The sequence below is a fragment of the Cydia pomonella genome, chromosome 22 (genome assembly GCF_033807575.1).
Source record: "Cydia pomonella isolate Wapato2018A chromosome 22, ilCydPomo1, whole genome shotgun sequence".
In the NCBI taxonomy this organism is placed as follows: Eukaryota; Metazoa; Arthropoda; class Insecta; order Lepidoptera; family Tortricidae; genus Cydia; species Cydia pomonella.
In genome coordinates this window covers 11,046,306-11,067,845 of record NC_084724.1, presented here as the reverse complement: position 1 = coordinate 11,067,845, position 21,540 = coordinate 11,046,306, and the positions used below count along the sequence as shown (strand labels likewise).

Here is a 21,540-nt window from a genome sequence, read left to right as displayed (position 1 = left end):
CTCAGTAAATGGGTAAACCCAAACACAAACCCAAGCACACAAACCACTGCTTCCAGTTAACATTTATTTGACGACCGGTCTGGTCTAGTGTCTAGTGGATATGAAGCCGATGGTCCTGGGTTCGAATCCCGGCAAGGGAATTTATTTGTGTGATGACCACAGATTTTTGTTCCTGAGACATGGATGTGTTCTATGTATGCAAGTATTTGTATATTATATATGTCGTAGTCTAAGTACTAACAACACAAGCATTCTTAGCTTACCGTGGGACTTTGTCAATTTGTGTATGAATGTATCTATAATATTTATTGTTTATTTATTTATTTTGTTTTATTACATCGATACACGGTATTAATTAAATAAGATCACATCGAACATAACATCAGGCGACGGCATTCCGCCTAAATCTGACAGTTATCCATATATACTAAAAATTCCCATACAAACAACAACCAAAAAGTATAAAGCCAGGTGCATACTACACGTGATTATCAGTATAACGGCCTGATTCGAACTTTAAGATAGGTACGTAAAAATTTTTTTGTTAGTACTTAGTTTTTCTGCTGAGAAGCCTGGACACCAAGACTTTGTGCAGAGCTGCACCATACCGCAATGCAGCCTGAATGCGAATGTATTGTATGTAGTACTACTTGATTAATATATTCAATAATTGAAATGAAATAATATTTGTCGAATTTCATAGTAATGGTCCTTATAGAGAAATTCGCTCTGATGAAACAATATTTTCACGTACTAACAGAAATAAAGGATTTTGTTCACGAAATACGGGGAGGCCGCATTGAAACCCTATATTATTGGATTAAGGATTAATTGTGTGAGAACATAACTTGTGATATTCATGAAAATTATAGCAAGCATGTTAGTTTTAAATATATCTTCTTCTAAAACTGTATTCCATCTCTTTTTAATGACTCAGTAAAGATTTAAAGTGAGAGATAGCCCTTGCCGAAATGCGACTAGGGATCCAAATTAGGGCAATTTAAACCCACAAGTAATGACGGTCGTACATAAATCTATTATTATTGGATTATAACTCTTATCCCACCTTTGCTAGGTACCTACCTATTTTGACTGCTACAGAATCATTTTACAGTTTTTGCAGACCAATTAAATAATAGTACAAAGGCGAAAAATAGAAAATAGGAAAATTGGAACTCATTTTGATTTGACAGTTTTAAGTTATAGGCATTCGTTACGAATTTCCTATTTTTTGCACTTGTTACGATAATGTATTTATATCATAATTACGAAAATGTACTATTATATCATAATTAAAACGAGATTTTAGTTATGGTACCTTTGCAACACTTCTATTCATTGGCAGTCTTGGAGGATTTAACAAAGCCTTTAAGAGCTTACCCTTCTGTCGAAAACCTCGGCCAATGGTCATATGGACCGACGTTTATCTGACATGTTTATTAACCATACATTTGACGTGCCCCTCCCGGGCAAAAATCGTCAGACTATCTTGTACAGGAAATTACAGACAAGGCTTCCCCAGTTGTTAAATCCCCCAAGTTGGCAGTACCTTTAGGGTTAGCAGGTGATTGTTTAGTAGGGCGTGCTATGTAATTGTAACTAATGCCTATACGTGATACTTGATGTTGACGCCAAGCATCGATATCATATTATTTGTAAAATATAAATAATATATCAACAAAGGGAACCCCAAAATTCAAAATGTAGGCGTCAGATAAGAGGCACTCAACGCAATGTCGCCTCTGTTCTCCCAGTTCGTGGCAAAATTTGCGAGCGACGTAACGTGACAGGACAAGGTTACTCACTGCCGATGACAGGAGCGATTGTTGAGTGCGTGGTTTAAAACAATCATTATATCTTATAGGGACCTGAAGAGAATTCGAAGCAACGTAGGGCATAATTGAATTTCATCTCCCTTGAATTTAGAACACTCCAAGTGGGGGAAGTAAGATTATTGTCTACAATGTTGCTCGTACCAAAGAGTTTTTTCGGAACTTTTGTACGGAATATCATTTGATATTTACCACTAGCTTTTTCGGTGAAGGAAAACATCGTGAGGAAACTTGCATACATCCGCGAAGAAGTCCTAACCCGCTGGACTAGACGGACATTGGCCGGCAACACGAAATTAGCGACCATATTCTGCGTCGAAAGAAAAACGCATGAAAACTCGAAAACACGCGTTTTTCCCAAACATAAGACTAATCTAGATAGATTGTATACCCCCAAAAACCCCCATATGCCAAATTTCAGCGAAATCGTTAGAGCCGTTTCCGAGATCACAGAAATATATATATATATACAAGAATTTCAAGGTATAAGATATACAAAGTTTTATGAATTACTTATTAAGAAAGCAGAAAAAGAGCATTAAATTATATTCGCGTGTCGACGCCTGGACTATCTTTCTACAGCCCGAAGATCAAGATGTCATTCTAAGAACTCTCGGACTGTATTGGAAGTTAACCTTTATATATATATATATACTACGTCGGTGGCAAACAAGCATACGGCCCGCCTGATGGTAAGCAGTCTCCGTAGCCTATGTACGCCTGCAACTCCAGAGAAGTTACATGCGCGTTGCCGACCCTAAACCCGCCCCCCCTCGTTGAAAATTTTTGCCGCCACATCAATGAAGTAATAAAGTGTCATCAACGTCACTTTACAAATTGCACGTATACAAACCTGACCAAAACCACGACTATTTCACGCCACGAGGCGTGGCGTGTGGGGCACGAAATGTTCTGACTTTATATCAGGTCAATGGCGGCGAAAAGGTTAAAAGAGACTATCATGAGTGAAATTAATACTATCGCTGTTTTAGATATATTATATCTATTGAAGTATTATATCTAAGCGGCAATGGAACCTCTCATGAGAATAGCCCCATTAACCTTAGTGTAGGTACCCTAATAGGGAGCGTGCATGAACTGTAGGAGGCAGCACAGGAGCCGTCAGATTTTTGGCGCGAGGCGTAAATGTGATGTTTATTGTTCCGATGTAGCCCACAAGATGGCGGAATCTACTATGCACAAGAAAACACGTGACGTGTAAATGTAAATGTTTATAGTTCCGATTCAGGCCAAAAGATGGCAGACCCTCCAACGCGCACGGTCCCTATACACTCTCACACAATTGTGTTATTTTGAGTATATCAATTTTTTTTCACTGTAGGTTAAAAAGTTATCCAATAAAGTCGAATTAATGTCAAACATAAAATATAGTCTCAAATATAGGTCATAACAGCGAACGTTCCACAGTCGGAAACAAACCCTCATTACGCGAGATGAAATTGATACTAAACTTGTACTATAATAAAGGCAAGACACAGAAGCGCTCAGTTTGTTTTAAAATGATTCTATCTTTAATTTGTATTTACGTTTCCACACATTCTTCATATTAACTTGCTGGACGACTTTGACAAAGTACAAAAGTCTTTACCAAATCGCAGTCAGCGATTGTAAGTTACTCTTAAGAAAGAAGTAACGAGACCATCCATATAAAAAGAGAAAAGTTTTTCCACTTCTAAATAGTTTTCATTCTCAGTTATGTAGTTGCAGTTGGCATTCGAATGCCACCGTTGTCCACTGGGATATTAATCGAATCAACTGCCGAAAAAAATTATCCTTTTTTGGAACGAAATTCCTTATCGGACGGCTGACGGATGGGGCTAGGCGAAAAAAAGTGTAAGATTTTTCCGTCAAGGCCCTCTTTTGTTTTAATTCTTTCTCGAGAATAAGTATCCTAATTTCACTCTCGTATATCCTATAGTGGCGCAGTTGGTAAACAGCCGCTTCGGGTTCGATCATCGGACGTGTTTTTTTGCACTTGAATTTCATATTTTTGATCAATAACAATATACTTCGTTCCAACGGTGTGTTCCATGACACTCACACACTTTGTTTTTGGGTGCGATGTAGGAAATTTGTAATAAAACATTATAATATACAGCTGAATACATTGAGAAACTTGCAGCGTTTTATCAGTCAAGTATGCCTTGTCCCTTATGCAGTAAAACCACTGTTTTAGTGCCCGCGGCGAACGTAAATTGCAGACCACGGGACAGTTCGAAGTTGATAGTTCGCAATGAGGGCAGCTTGGCTTTACTGTTTTCGATGGTACCTACTACGAAGTTTAAGCCGAAAGTTGGATCTGCTCAGGGTAAATACGATTGCTTTCGACAGATAATGGAGACAACTAACTATTAAACCAGAAAATTATTGTTGGAGGCGGATAACAGTATCGGATGTATTGGTTTATGCGCACGATTAAATGTTCCCTTAAACCATGAACTTTATGGTCTCGATAAGTTAATTCACCAGAAGGCATCATCGCTCTAACTTTCGATCCCTGGCGTAAAAGAGGTGTTGTAACTTTAACATTATGCATGTGTGTATCTGTGTGTGACGTCCCGAATGGATGAACTGGTTTGAGTGCGGTTTTCGGTAAGGTGATACGTACACTCGATAGATTAGGTAGGTTTTGAACTGAATGCGCTTTTATAATTGTGTCCGGTATTTTGAAATTTTTAATTGAAAGTTATTGTCGAATTTCTTAGTTAACATTTTTTATATATGTAAATGAAGCCTTCTCCTTCATTAATTGTATATTTTATCTGTGACTCTTGTGTTTGAACTGACGTATAGTTTGACGTGTCAAATGTCAAGGGAGTCGTTGAATAAATAACGTTACATGAAGAATAAACTAAAATATAAAGATATACGTGGAATATTAGCCTTAAGTGTTGTTTCTCTTTTCAGGTAAGAGTTATAGTTAAGTTTTTGTCCAATGAAACATGCATTTCATGCATACATTGTACCTTTGTTCTTAATAAAAATGTACACTCTTTTCAGAGCAACACAAATTGGTTTTTTATTTCACCGTGTCTCAACGGACACAATAAGATATTATAAAACAACATTTCTACGGCTATTGAACAACCATGGAAAAACTTAAGTTTGAATTTGTTGTGAAAGCGGGTGAAGATCCGAAAACAAATGTATGCTGCATGACGTCGATTACGAATGCCGACAAGAATATTTTTTTGATTCCTGAGAAGTTGCAACCAGTAAGATTGCACGAGATGATTATTAAAACTCCAGCATACGAAAAGGTAAAACTCACGTTACAAAGAAGACATGATAAGAGACAAGTATGGATATCGATGACACCAGAACAGCTCGAGGTTTATATGGATGAAGACGGAAATATGCAGTTTCAAGGATATTTGTTAGAAGAGATTACAGTTGGACCTCAACCACAAGCGTCAGCTGCGGGTATTTCAGAAGAGGCCCTGGCAAAGATTTTGGAAAATTTTGCTGATAAAAAGAGGGATATATTCAAGCATCAGAACGTAAAGAAGCAGACCGAGAGAATGGTTTTAGATAAATTTACCAATAAAACGACTAATGCAAGTCAATGGTTAACTACTTTTGAGACTGAGTGCCGTCGTGTAGGAATAGAAGAGGATATACCGAAGATTGAGGCGCTGAGGTTGTTTTTGGAAGATTCCTGTTTGGACTGGTACAGGTCAATGATAATTAAATTTACAGTGGACTCAGAGTGGTCGCAATGGAAGAAAATGTTTTGTGAAACTTATGCGGACAAAGGTTGGTCGCCGGTCAGGTATGCAATGTTTTTTAGATATAGACAGGGATCTTTACTTGAATATGCCATAAAAAAAGAAAGGCTTTTGCTAGAGATAAATAAAAGGATGGATAAGTCTACGTTGATAGATCTTATTGCTATTGGTTTACCAATATTTGTGGCTGATAGGTTAGACAGAGAAGATCTAAAGGAAACCGAGGATTTATTTAATAGTCTCAGAGGTTTAGAGCACTTGGTGAGCAAGAAGATTTGGGAAAAAAAGACTGTGGGTTTAGAAAATAAGACTAAAGAGAAGAATGGAAAGGACTATCATCCATGCAGAATTTGTGAAAAAGAAAATAAAGGAAACCGGTATCATCCCGAATCCTTATGTTGGTTTAAAAATAAGAATAATGACGGACCAAAACGGGAGCAAATAAGAAGCGTTAATCATTCAGAGTTAGAGGTAGAATTAAATGAAATAGATCCAAAAAACTAGTGTTTCCGCCATTAATTAAGACTAAGCTATTGTTAAATAATACTTTACAACTTCTAGGAGTTTACGATTCAGGGTCTAATGTATCTTTGATTAATTCGAAGTTGTTACGTATTAAAAATAACACTATTAGCAATAAGGGTGTAACTGCTAACTTGAAAACAATTAATGGCGCAAAAAAACCTATAGGAATGGTGACTTTAAGGATAAGGATTTTTGATATGGAACATGATGTTAATGTGTTTGTAATAGATGAGGAAAATTTTGACTATGATTTCTTGATTGGGTTAGATTGCATAGGGAAATTTCACCTCACTCAACATGACACTTTGGAAATTACACAAAATACACTGATGTTAGGAAAAGGAAATAATGAGAAAACAAGAAATTCCGGAAATGCTATAATGTATCCCTGTGTATCGAGTCCCGAGATAGGAACAAAAACAAATATGAGCTTAGAACATAAAAATGTATGTTTAGTAAAAGAAACTCAAAATGAAACTAAAAATAGATATGAAATAAACTTTAATGAACACATAGAGGTTGAAAACTTTGTTGTTGCAGTGAATCATCTGACTTTGCTGCAGCAATCTGAAATAGATGAACTGATTAGCAAATATACAGCACTTTTCGCAAAAGATAAGTTTGATATAGGTACAGTGAAAGAATATGAGGCACACATTGACTTACAAATAGATAAATATTGTAGTAAAAGGCCTTATAGGTGCACAATTGAGGATAGGAAGGAAATAGAACAACAGGTATCACAGCTATTACAAAAAAAAAAAATTGAGGAGTCCTATAGTCCTTTTGCCGCTCCAGTAACATTAGCTTACAAGAAAGAAGATGGGAGAAAAACAAGGTTGTGTATAGATTTTCGAGACCTAAACAAAATTGTAGTTCCTCAATCACAACCGTTTCCACTAATTGAGGACTTAATGATTAAAACAGGGAAGTGTAAATTTTTCTCAACACTCGACATAAACTCAGCATTTTGGTCAATCCCTATGAAGGTTGAGGATAGGAAAAAAACTGCTTTTATTACGCAAGAAGGGCACTATCAATGGACCTGTCTCCCTTTCGGTTTAAAGACCTCACCTGCCATTTTTCAGAGAATACTGAGCAGTATTATAAGGAAACATGAGTTGTCGGATTTCGCGGTAAATTACATTGACGATATTTTAATATTTTCAGAAACATTTGCAGACCATATAAAACACTTATCTTTGCTGTTGGAGGCAATATCCAAGGAAGGGTTTAGATTGAAATTCTCAAAATGTAACTTCGCACAAAATTCGGTAAAATATTTAGGCCATGAGATACAAAATAATACTATATCTCCGCTGAAAGATAATTTAATTGCCATTAAAGATTTCCCAACACCAAAAACACAAAAAAATGTTCGTCAGTTTTTGGGTAAGATAAACTTTTACGGGAAATACATTCCAAATATATCGATTATATTGGATCCTTTACATAATTTATTAAGAAAAGGACAGAAATTCATATGGTCAGGAAAATGCCAACAATCCTTTGAGACCATAAAAAAACTACTGTGTTCAAAACCAATTTTAGCAATCTTTGATCCGGATCTGCCAATACACATTTACACGGATGCATCAATCCAAGGCATAGGCGCGATCTTGAAACAACCGCAGGATAATGCAGAAGAGAAACCATGCGCATATTTTTCAAGAAAATTAAATGACACTCAGAAAAAGAAAAAAGCTATATACCTTGAATGTTTAGCGATAAAGGAAGCAGTAAAATACTGGCAACATTGGCTTATGGGGAAAAAGTTCACAGTTTTCTCTGACCATAAACCTCTTGAAAGGATGAATATTAAAGCTAGGCCGGATGAAGAATTAGGAGACCTGACATATTACCTGTCACAATTTAATTTTGAAGTAGTTTATTCTCCGGGAAAATACAACTTAGAGGCAGATTGTTTGAGCAGGAACCCGGTATTAGAGCCAGGCGAAAATCAACATGAAATTTTAAAAATCGTTAATTTTATCAAACTAGAGGACATAATAAATGACCAAGATAATAATGAAGATATAAGACAAAATAGAAACAAACTGAAGCTAAAAGATCATGTATACTATAAAAATATTAAAAAAAAAGATAAGATTATTCTAACTGAGGATTTTTGTAAGAAGATTATTGAAAACACACATAATTATTACTGTCACATAGGCATAAAACAAATGGAAAGCAAGATCAAACCTTTTTATGTAGCAAAAAATTTATCTAAGCATATCAGAGAGTTTTGTGACAACTGTAAAATTTGCATAAAAAATAAATCTAGAGGCAAATATAAATTTGGATTAATGTCACATTTAGGTCCTGCTACATACCCATTTGAAATAGTGTCTATAGATACTATTGGTGGATTTGGTGGCTCACGCTCCACAAAAACATATTTGCATTTACTTGTAGATCATTTTACAAGACATGCCTTTATCTTGACATCAAAAACACAGAATGCTAGTGATTTTATAAAGCTTGTTCAAAAAGTTCCTCAGGGCAGTAAAATTGGTATGATTCTGTCTGATCAGTACCCAGGTATAAACTCAAGAGAATTTAAACTCTTTTTAGAACATGTAGGTATACCCATTATATTTACTGCAGTAAATGCTCCATTTTCTAACGGATTAAACGAGAGATTAAACCAAACTCTGGTCAATAAAATCAGGTGTAAAATTAATGAAAGAAAGGATAAGTTGGCATGGACAACCATTGCTCACGAATGTACCCAACGGTATAATGAAACCGAACATACAGTGACAGGATTTTCTCCAAAATATTTGCTGGAAGGACAAAGTGTAGATATTCTTCCGGTAGAATTGAAGCAAGGAGGAACGTGGAAGAATTTAGTAGAAGATAGAAAAATTGCGTTAGAAAATACGATAAAATCACATAATTACAATAAACAACAATATGATAAGAACAGGAAAATGTGTGAGCTCAAAGTAGGAGACTTGGTATACGTTGAAAACGGAAATCGCTTAAATAGAAAGAAACTGGATGAAGTAAAAATTGGTCCGTATAAGATCATAGAAAAAATATCAAACTCGATTTATAAGGTAAACACGGGACACAGGAAATTGGAGTCAAACTTTTTCCACATAACTAAACTTGTTCCAATATCAAAATAATTTTAAGTACCTAGGTAGTATAGAATATGTATAAATATCATGATATGATATTTCTGAGTGGGAGGGGGAGATGTAAATGAAGCCTTCTCCTTCATTAATTGTATATTTTATCTGTGACTCTTGTGTTTGAACTGACGTATAGTTTGACGTGTCAAATGTCAAGGGAGTCGTTGAATAAATAACGTTACATGAAGAATAAACTAAAATATAAAGATATACGTGGAATATTAGCCTTAAGTGTTGTTTCTCTTTTCAGGTAAGAGTTATAGTTAAGTTTTTGTCCAATGAAACATGCATTTCATGCATACATTGTACCTTTGTTCTTAATAAAAATGTACACTCTTTTCAGAGCAACACAAATTGGTTTTTTATTTCACCGTGTCTCAACGGACACAATAAGATATTATATATAAAATATACATTCATGTGGTTACTGTAAGAATTACACCTAAATTTCATAATACATTGCTACATTTAAACTTTAAACAAAGTTAAAATTCGGTGTCAGCTTACCGACAGCACGGACGAATGATTCGCATAAAACTTCTGCCATTTTTCCTAAATACGTGTCTCTATCTGAACAACCTTACCTAACCAACCACCGCCTATGAATAGCGAATGGAGTCGGTACTAGCAAAGTCAAGCCACAGCAAGGATAACAACCTTTTTCTATTAATTGGGAATGTGAATCTTTTTTCTGTTTCTTACAGACTTTGACTGAAATATGAGACGTTTTTAAAAGGAAATTTAAACTTTTTTAAAGAAAATAGGCAACTTTTAACAAAAGAAAGTAGATTTTTTTGTTAGAATCATTATATTCTCATAACACAGTTGCATAAGTCAGGATTCATGAACAAAATACCTCGACAGTCGGATAGATGGCTCTTTTAAAAAACAATTTTTCCCGCATTTTTGGCTAATTTTAAATCCAAGGAATTCAATGAGTCATAGAGACGAGTTATCATGATGGTTATTGTTATCATTTGATTTATGTACTTACTTACTTACTCCGGTGGCTCAGCGACCCAAAATGAGATTTGGCCTCCGACACAGGACATCAGCGCCACTTTTCTCGGTCCTTTGCGACTTCACCTTTGATTTATGTATAAGTAACATTTAGTTGAAGGAGAACATAGCTCGTAAAATTTCTAGGATAAAGATAAAGATCGGGGGCGAAGCGAAGCGAGCGCACGAAATTAAAAAATCCCCCCCGATTTTTTAATTTCGTGCGCTCGATTTCGTCACTCGAAAATCTGTGAAAAACGGCAAAATGCTATTTTTGAAATACGAGCGATAGGGATCAGGAATCTAGCGGTATTGACCATTCGTTTTCAATTCTATCAGTAGAATTTAAATGCCTAGTAGTGGAATTTAAATTTAAAAATCGGCTAGCTGGTCCTCTACTCTATATTATAGCGATATCTCTAATATAATAAGCTCTTTCACTATTCTTTATTTTTACTGTCTTTATGGAAATTTTTACAATCTTTATTACAAAAGATTTTTCTGTATTCGAACTTAATCCTTGTCACTTTGACATAAAGTGCCCATATCGAGTACTAGTGCAGCGTCGAGCACTAGTACTTCTACCTTACCACAGACACAACTTTTTGTATCTGTGGAATTATATCATTAGCTTTTTGTTGTTGTTTAACATTATATTAAGGTCTCAATGAAATAGAGTATAGATATTAGATTGGTTTGCTTCTCAAATAGCCGCTGATCTGTTCACATAGTAATCCATCGTAACAGTGTCAGAGGAGGGGTAATGCACGTAATCTGTTAACGCCACTGCCACAAGTCACGAAGGGCGACGACCGTACAAACTTGAAGGTCTAATGTGCGGTCATGTTTAAAAAGTTTCCATGGAACTTGTCAAAGTGTGATCATCGTTGTAATTTAGGCGTGAATAGAGAAAGTTTTAAAAATGATTGTTACGAAAACTTTTGGTGGCTGAAGTGTGCTCTGAGATTAATGCAACTGCTTAAAGTTAAAACAAGTAAATCTGCGAGTTGTAGAACTCGCAGGGTCTGTCTTTGCATAGCTTAAAACTGATTACTAATGACTCCACCTTATAGAAAAAAAACCAAAGACTGAATAGAAAAAAATCCATATACATAATTATCGCACCGGTTCACGAGAATCGGTTGAGAAATGCGACCTGTAGATGTGAACAGCCGGACGAGATATACACAAGATTATGCCTTTGCCCGGTAAGATGGCGCCACTTTTTGATATTTAACTAAAAGTTGTAATCATGTGTCGAAATATGACAGTAAATTTACTGTGGTTTCTTTGACAATTTCTTTTGCATACATTTTTTCTACTTGCTGTGAATTACCGAGCCATTTCAAGAATATAAATTGATTACAAATCTTTACGTAATTTCTTTATTAAGTACATTTATTTTATACTTAAAAATAAAAACGTAAACCTACAGTGCTAAAAGAATAGAAAACGACCAATATATTATAGAAGATATCGAATGTGTTGTGTATTTTGCGGTAGCTATCTTCACTTCATAAAATATAGGTACCTATATAGGTAACGTTAAGGTAACATCGATAACAGACGTGTCGATATTTCCTTTTTCAACAATTTATTTTGCCACAAAAACTTCTATGTCTGATAATCATCGTGATGGCGGGTGGTGGTGGTATAACCTTAAATCCTCTTTTGAAATAAACCTATTGAAAAGCTTCATCAATATCAAATGATTACCAGCGGGTGCGGAGCGCCGCACACTCTGAATAATGAATAAGATAAAATTGCTATAAATATTTTTCCAAGCTTGTAGACACAGTACCAACTGCACTAGGAATATTAAGGTTTTTTACTAAAACTGCTTTTAATTAAATTTTACATGCAACAGAGGAACGGAATGAATCTGCTTCCGCAAAAGCGCATCGTTAATGAACGAAAACACGAAAATTGCGCTGAAAATGTAGGTATTTTAATAAACTTGCGGCAGTTCGCATCAAGCTGTGCATCCGTAGTTGGAAGGTAATGCTAGAAATGTGTTTTGTTTGAGTGTTTTAAACGTGATATGGTAAGTCAAGTATAGGCTCTATAAGAATCCAGCCAAAAAATGGGCTAAGCTAGATGTAATAAATAAAATTTTAAAAATATGTTTTGTTCTAAAATTTACATCACATTTACCTTTAAATCCATTTTCCGCCCACAATATTCCAGCACTATTATGAAACTTTTTCCATTCTTATTCTTAAATCTTTTCTTGCAATGTAAAATATAAAAGTAAATTCGTCCACCATTTCAGTTTTTTCTCAATACTTTAAACACAATGCTGTATCTTGTATATGCAATTGGGTTCTATAGTGCCGGGGTTTGCTTTGCAACTTTTTTACTACTTTTAAATTGCCGAATGTATTTTTCTTACAACAGTCATGTACCTATAGCACAATCGGATTAAGACTAACCTCGACGATGGATGCCCAGTAGGCAGGGGTGTTGACAGCCCTGGCTGTCGCGTATTCATATCCAGCTCCGAGCACACGCCAGTAAATGTGCCATGGTTTGCGTTGCGGCAAGTTCAATAAAGCGCGCGGTTGTTTTGTGCGATAAACCCAACGACAAACGCGAAATATTTGACGCACACCCATTTCAAATCGGATAATCTAATGACCGTTTATTGTTTAAATAATTGTGATTATTTTAATTTAACGATAAATATTTAAACGTAAGTACTGTTTTTTGTATCCAAGTACCTTTTGAATACATCATAATAGTTTTTACGTTGCTGGATTCGTCAATCGAGGCGTCCAAAGTTAAAACGGCCATTTTTGTTTTGAGTTGATAGATCGACGAAACAAGCAACATAAAAACTAGTTTGATGTATTCAAAAGGTACTTAAATACAAAATACAGTACATAGCGGACCCCTTTTTTAAATATCTATCGTTAAATTTAAACAATTTCAATTATTTTCCAGTAGCGCTGGTTGATGGACTCTCAACGCGGTAATCGCATAATATAACCGCGCGCTTTAAAACTAAGTGCGAAGCCTCCTAGGAAAACAAGAAAAGACGAACGAATTTTAAGTTCCATTAATGCCATTCCTACAACTAATATGAATTTAATTACTTTATCCGCCGTCTATATAGAAAAAACATTACCCTTTCATTTTATTAGAGTAAAGCCGGGTATTTGAAGCAAAGTAATAAACCCATAAATAACAATTTTCTATACAAAACAGTGACCCGTCTGTGAAAATAGGCACTCGCGCTACGCGTCGGGTGTCACTCTCGGCAAGCCGCGCGTACCGACAGCAAAATAAAACCGATAAATAACAAGCCATTGAACGGGAAAGTCTAACGCTCGAAAAAGTCAATGCAAAATAATCGATCATTGTGCTATATTTTACTGGACTATTTATATCAAAGCCAAAATGAAGAATTTTGATGTTAGCAGTCACGTGTTTTCGGCGCAGTGTTGAGAATACTCAGCCGATTTTTACGAGTACGATTTCATTATCCCTTGGAGTGGCAGGCCGTCGACTCCCGACCGATTATCAAAATTCCAATAACTCAAAAATAACACATGCCACTTGAAGATTTATAGGTCTAAGTAATAGATATTAAGATGCTCTGATTCTCACGATAAGCTTCCCAGTACAAGGAAATTAAAGCTATGCTCTCAGTCTTAAACATCTATTCCCGAAAATTCCGCGGTTTCATTGTCAGGAAAAAATGTAAAGCAGGAAAATTACTTAAGGAACAGTCCGACAAGATGGATTCTAAACTGATGGACCGACCAAAGGCCTAGCCAAGATGACAATCGTATATCGACAAACTCCAAATGAATCGAAGAAATGTATCGGAATAACAGAAAAGTCACGTGACAATTTCCATACATTATTTAAGTTTCGATTGGCATTTTCTATCAATGGTTGACATTTTACCCTTGAGGCAAATGAAGACGAGCACGTTAATATCACCAAGCATACTTGGCATTACTGTGTATGTCATTTCAGTTAGGACAATGTTTATTAAGGCGTTAAGCGTCCGAGATATACACTCGGATACTCGTAGGTACGCTGGGATCGGCTTTTAATTTAGTTACGAAAATGAGGAATCTACCTTTTTTTTAGCCTACTTTACTGTCCCCCTGCTGGGCAAAGGCTTCCCCTCGTTTTCTCCACTCGACCTTGTCATGGACATTTTCTCACCATTTTGGAGTTGTCCCGCCATCTCCTTTTCGGCCTGCTTGCACCCCGGCCTGCACCTTCTATGGTGTTTCGTGGGTCCCACTCAATAACCATTTTGGCCCACCTTTCCAGGTGCATGCGGCAGACATATCCAGCCCAGTCCCACTTAAGCTTAGCGGTCTTGACGCCTACAATTCTAGTTCTAGAGCGTCCGTTCCATGTTTCTGATTCGATCAGTTCTACGAACACCTACCTAATAGTGGAGCTAACCTACCGTTGGAGCCTCAAAAACAAATTATATTTTAACTCGAGTAAGTGCGAGATGATGACCTTTTCGCGATCGCGTGGTCCTATTGAGTACGAGTATGCCATCGGTGACGTTTGTATAGCGCGGTCGGCCCGCGTCCGTGATCTAGGTGTGCTCTTCGACCCTGCACTCTCATTTCGCGATCATGTTCAGGCAGTGACTGATGCGGCGTATAAGAGGCTCGGATTCGTTTTGCGTAATTCTGGGTCCCTGAGCGTTTGCGCCACTCGCGTGCTCTATGCTGCACTCGTCCGGAGTTTGCTAGAGACGAATTCTGTAGTCTGGAGTCCGCATGAGAATAAATATATTCTTATGTTGGAACAGGTCCAGAAAATGTACCTAAGGGCTTTGTACAAGAGGATATACGTCTATTATCCTTACATGTACCCCACCTTGTTCTTACAGGGTCAACTAGGGTATGACTCCTTACAGTTGCGAAGGTCGCTCTCCTTAGCCAAGTTTATATTAGCAATCTTTAGAAATAAAATTGATAGTATAAAACTTGTCGAAGTCTGTGTGCGCCTGTTTGTACCTAACCAATACACCCGCGCGCGACGGCACCCGCTGCTGGCGGGGGGCGCGGCGCGCACGCAGGCGCACGCGCAGGCGCCGGTCGCGCGCGCTCACGCACTGCTCAACTCCCTGCTCGAGGCGCAGCCACAGTGCGATTTGTTTGTGAGTGCGATGGGGCGAGTGATAATGGAATGCAAGAGGATATTAGAAAGAGAGATGCCTGAGAGTACTATACCGTTATGAATTCCTGTGTCTTAGCTGCTCATGTGTTATTGCTTTATAATGTTAATGCTTTATGTTGTTAATGTATTCCAATTTGTGCCGCTTTGGCATTAGCTGTAAGGTGCAATTTGTTATTTGAAATAAATAAATAATAATAATAATAATAATACCTACACTACGCTACGCTCCATCCCTCGCTGGCAAACCTTGAGTTTCGATTTTAGAGCCAGTTAACGACCAAGTTTGTGCTCCATAGGTAAGGATGGGCAGGACATGCCGAGGAGTTTGCGCTTCAAACACAATGGAAGGTCGCCCTTAATTAGCACTTTCATGGAATTTCATGGAATCTATTTAACTTTATTAAATATTATTTTTAGATCAAATAATTAGGTAATTTAAGCAGTAATAGTATCTGTTAGGGATAAACAATCAAAATTATCAGTTCCTAGTTCTACAAAAAGCACTTTGTTTAAAAAGTTTAGAGCTCCAGGTTCTGATGTGTTTTTTTTATACTACGTCGGTGGCAAACAAGCATACGGCCCGCCTGATGGTAAGCAGTTTCCGTAGCCTATGTACACCTGCAACTCCAGAGGAGTTACATGCGCGTTGCTGACCCAAACCCCCCTCCCCCTCGTTGAGCTCTGGCAACCAGCACGTGTAAATGTAATTTAATCATTTTGAATGCTTGTCCAATCAAATACTACTTGCATCTGGCTGTATTTGTCATAAGTTTAAAGTTTAAACCGCTATAAATCACATAATAAATAAGTGTCCTTCCATTCCAGGTAAGTACCAGCCCGGTGCGACACCGTAATCACACGTCGGGTACGAAGCGTGTGACGTCACGAATGTGACATCGCAAGATTGATTACCAGGCTCCGGGTGCAGGCTACCTGCAGCCAGAAAGGTAGTAAGAAACGATAGTTTCTGATTATATGCGCTCTTTTTACTCGGAGAAGAACATGCGAGTTAGTGGTGAGAAATACATAATAATTATCTTATACCTTTAAACGAGCAATTCTTGTATATATATATATATATATATATATATATTTCCGGGATCTCAGAAACGGCTCTAACGATTTCGCTGAAATTTGGTATATGGGGGTTTTTGGGGGTAAACAATCGATCTAGATTAGTCATATGTTTGGGAAAACGCGTGTTTTCGAGTTTTCATGCGTTTTTCTTTCGACGCAGAATATGGTCGCTAATTTCGTTTTACCGGCCACTGTCGGTCTGGTCCAGCGGGTTAAGACGCGGACTGCTAAACGAGTGTTACGGGTTCGAATCTCGTCCGATGACTAACTTTTGTTTTTTTTTTTAATGTTCAAGTTTATATATAATTTTTTAATTTTTATTGTTTTAGACAAGTTTAATTTAGTAACAAATGACCTATGTAATAAGAGAAATTGACAATAGATGGCGTTACTCTGTGACAAGTGCTGTAAGGTTAAAATCGATTGTAAATAATAATAATTGTCAGTTCACAATTTACTTTTTAAGTTTATGTAGATTATCACCTTATACACCACCATATTACAATAAATAGTTATAACCGAGCAAAGCTCGGTCGCCCAGGTACTTTATATTATACGTATGTTGGTATTGCGTAACTGTTTACTTTTTATAGAAGGAGTCATAATTATTTGACCATTACAAAATAATACTTGTAATAACGCTGTGACTGCGACTTTGATCACGCAGCGTCACTCGAAATGTAACTGACAAGCAATTCTGTCAATGAAAAATTATTACATAAGGTTACAAAATTTTAAACGATGTAATTGCGAATCTTTTACAGGGTGACCTTAACCATTGGACAAACCCTGAAATCCCACGTAGGGTTACTTCTCAGGAATGCTCTAACGTTAATATTTTTTTAATAAGAACAAAAGATAAAAAAAAAATCGAACAAAAGTTATTTGCAATAATCGACAACAAAAAGAAACACACTGTGTTAATCTTTGGCAGTGTTTTGACAATTTGTTCGAAATATTTGATAATGATGACATTTTTCAAAAGTCAGAAGCTTATTAGTGTCATAAATAAAAAAGATAATCATAAAGATCGAAGAAGGTTCCATAGGTACTACCTATTCTTTGAAGATATTACCTTAGGAGCTACTAACATACAGTCTGCTCCAAAGTAAAAAATGGTAATTTGTTAATTTCTTCGAAACCGCTACACCGGTTGTTATGATACATTGTTCTAAATACCCTAATGCATATGTACATTTCGGCTTTGTCCAATGGCTAGGGACACACTGTATACAGACTTTGGAAGGTAAAAAAGTGTGAAATGGTCGATAGCAGCCTATAACTGGTTTAAACTCACGTTTAAGAAGAATCTATGCATTTTAATTAAAATTCCAAAATATAACAGCAGTCAACTAGAAATACAAATCAAAACTAGAGATATTTAATCAAATGTGTGTTCAAATAAATTAAGCGCTAATAAAGCTTTGTTTTTAAACCTAAAATTACTAGTAAGTTTATACATTAATTTCAATTTCAATTTATTTGTTGCATACAATCAATACTCACAGTTCACCCTTATTTTAATTTTATTTATATTTTTATTGAAAGCGCACACTAAACAGACAACATTCATAATTTTTTACGTAACGTACCTTACGTGCTAATTGGAATTACATTTCTTAATAACTAAAAACATGCAATTTTCGAATAAATAAGTAAAATGATTATTATAAGTACATTCGATTTAAATCTAAAACACATTACATTAGAAGTATGAAGCTATTACATAAAAGAGATCGAAGGAGTAAAATAATTGAATACCTAAATGCCATTGAAAGATAACTAAATCGCATTAGGCCTAGTCGCAAAAGCAAAATCAACATTATGTACATAGTAAACCAATTTTTTTACAAGCAAATGCGTGTATTTCCATTTTATCCTTTAATATATGTATATAGTCAATCACATCACACCTCCTGACGACAGAAAAAGGACCCCTTAACTCGATTTACCTAACGACTTAATAATACAAATAAAAAATGCAATAAAATGGCATGTTTTTGCAAACGCTCCGTCGAGGGCGGGCCGCCCAGCGCCAGTGAGTCGCCACGAAGCGCGCTAGACGCACGTCCTTACTAGCGGTATCTGTACTAGCACTCGTAGCGTACTAGCACGTAGTACGTTCTAGTCGTGCTTAATAGCTGATGTAGTATTTCGTGTTTTTAAATGAATAGTGACGTGTTTATATTGTAATTATAATTGACAATAGTAAAACGTTACTGAGAGGACATTGTCAGCTGTTGTGATGGTTATAAACATGGGTGTTGCGCTGAGATTAAATTAACTGCAAATTTAAAGAAGAATGTTTAAAATATAATAAGTGTGTCGTTGTTGTAAATTAACGCCAATGTCAGTGTTGATGATAATTGTAAAATTGAATAAAAGTTGAAGATAAATCCAAAGGGTTTGTAAGCTCGTGAGAATGTTTCACTATTTACATTATAAGTAGAGATTCACATCAGTGTACAACGTTAATATGTACTAGCTTTTTATTACTAAGTACGGGCCAATATTATATGACCTGCATGTTTTTTACGGTATAACATTTTTTTTATATTTGTGAATGACTTCCACCTCACTACTTTAGGCAGACTAGTTGTATACCTTTGCGCGAGCGATGAAAAAAATTGGTCTCATGTAATGGTTTTGTCATAGAGGTTTTTTGATTAAATATATGGTCAATTACATTTTTATTAGAGCTTTTTTAGTCATATCCTGAGTCTCCTAATGTAAATCATAGTATTTCATTCCAGTATTCATCATATATTTGTATAAAATAACTAGTAAAATATGAAATATACAATCTAACCTATATTGTTTACTCAATACACGTTTATACAAAACATAAATAGGTGATATGTTATTGGCGAGTACTAAGTAGTAAAGACAAATATAAATTAAGGCTGTCTGAGATTCAAAACTTAAAATTTAAAAAAATGTCTGTGAGGCCTCAAGGGCTCTTTTACAAGTCAATATTTTACAGTAACATCATATAGTGACATGAAAAATACATAACAGCATTTATAAATACAACAGCCAATACCTGGGTAAATATTGCATTATAATAATCTTGAAAATAAATAATTACGACAATATAACAGAGATGTATAGTCTCTATAGTTAATAATACATTAAATTTATTAAATTTGGAGATGTAAAAGGTCCCCGACGTCAGAGTATTGATACTAATAAGATTTGGAGGTGAAAAGTCTCTCCAAGTGTCAAAATTAAATTTAAATTAAATAAATCGTTACGCTAACAGTCATATTATATATAGTCATTAAAGGTGAACTTAATGCCACACGGCATTTTCTACCAGTCAACTTTTATTGTTCAATTCAAATTGAAACTAAAGAGATGCTATTTAACTCATGAATTATGATCGTGACGAATTTAGCGACATTTCATAAATTTAGAAATTAAGTTAAAAACATAATTGGTCATTTAATCACGATACTGAAAGCTGTAAGCTTATTGATTCCCATAGATATTTAGAAAAAAAACAGCAACTGTATCAATAACAACGTTCCACAATTATTATCAAACCTCATCACAAAAGTTCATGAGTATCGGTTGAGAAATATGATCTAAAGAGGAGACCAGGCAGACAACCGGACAGATATACTCGTACGAAAGGATTTTTTCCCAAACTGATACGGAGACGATAATTTATTTATTTATTTATTAGAAATAAATCACAAGTACATAAAAGTTGATCAAAAAGCATCGTTATCCAGTATCTCGATACTCCAATCCGTAGTATTTAAATAAGATTATTATTTGATTGAATTATGTTCCTAGCATTATTCAACTAAAAAATTACATAGCCCAACACAGGACTGAAAAAGTTTATTGCAAACCACTATTATTTATAAAAATATGAAATACAAACATTCAACGCAAATTCTACCGGTTCTAAAAGTGCCTATAAACGTAAACAGAAACGCAAAACAAAAACGGTTTAAGAAATAAGTGAAACAAAAAGCGAACGTTCAAAGAAACATGGCTGACGGATCGCGAAGAGAAGTCTTCCTCTTTTAGAGTTCTTTTGTTTCTGATCTACTCTTTACGAGATTTTATTTAAATTCCCATTTAGGGTATAGGCATGTTGTGATTTTTGAGTCACTGCATAATTTTCAAGGTGACAAGGTTCGTGCCCTAATAGATTTATTCTCACAAAATATTTTTTGATACTAGCTTTTATCATTGAGTCTTGGATAGAATTTTTGACACAGTTAAAGCCAGACCAGAAATATGTCAAGAGGGCGCTGTTATTCTCATGTATAGGGTGACGATAGTTGAGTTTAGTATGAAAAATTTAGTTCCAATAAAATTCAGCAATACGGCGCGTGATCATATATTACTAGTCAAGCTTTATCTTGTTATTGAGGTGGCTCTGGCGAACTTTTTATGAAAGTGTCGTTTATTACAAGTACTATGGTCACATTTGATTATATTACCAGATCAGCTCGATTAGACCTTTTGCAGTGTCATCGGTCTTTCTAGGTACATACCTATGGCAAATTTCAGCTCTCCTGGATATGAGTATCGATAGCGGACTTTATTTTAGTCGAAAATATATTTTCTTGCATATTTAAGAATCTTTTTAGGGTTCCGTAGCCAAATGGCAAAAAACGGAACCCTTATAGATTCGTCATGTCCGTCTGTCTGTCCGATTATGTCACAGCCACTTTTTTCCGAAACTATAAGAGCTATACTGTTCAAACTTGGTAAGTAGATGTATTCTATGAACCGCATTAAGATGTTTACACAAAAATAGAAAAAAAAAAACAATAAATTTTGGGGGTTCCCCATACTTAGAACTGAAACTCAAAAAATCTTTTTTCATCAAACCCAAACGTGTGAGGTATCTATGAATAGGTCTTTAAAAATGATATTGAGGTTTCTAATATCATTTTTTTCTAAACTGTATAGTTTGCGCGAGAGACACTTCCAAAGTGGAAAAATGTGTGTCCCCCCCCCCCCCGTAACTTCTAAAATAACAGAATGAAAAATCTAAAAAAAATATATGATATACATTGCCATGCAAACTTC

At 35.7% G+C, this 21,540-nt stretch overlaps 1 protein-coding gene across 4 annotated transcripts in view; it reads left to right on the top strand.

The window, feature by feature from the left end:
- Nucleotides 1–21,540, top strand: part of LOC133530279 (inactive dipeptidyl peptidase 10-like) — a 539,190-nt gene that overhangs the window by 354,003 nt on the left and 163,647 nt on the right. The window contains exon 1 of one of the 4 annotated variants that reach the window (XM_061868159.1): nucleotides 18,783–18,889. The exons of 2 other annotated variants lie outside the window; for them this stretch is intronic. The gene's annotated coding sequence lies outside the window, so the exon portion shown is untranslated. Of the gene's footprint in view, nucleotides 1–18,782; nucleotides 18,890–21,540 lie in introns of those variants that run through there. One more of the 4 variants, XM_061868158.1, reaches the window with a different exon arrangement.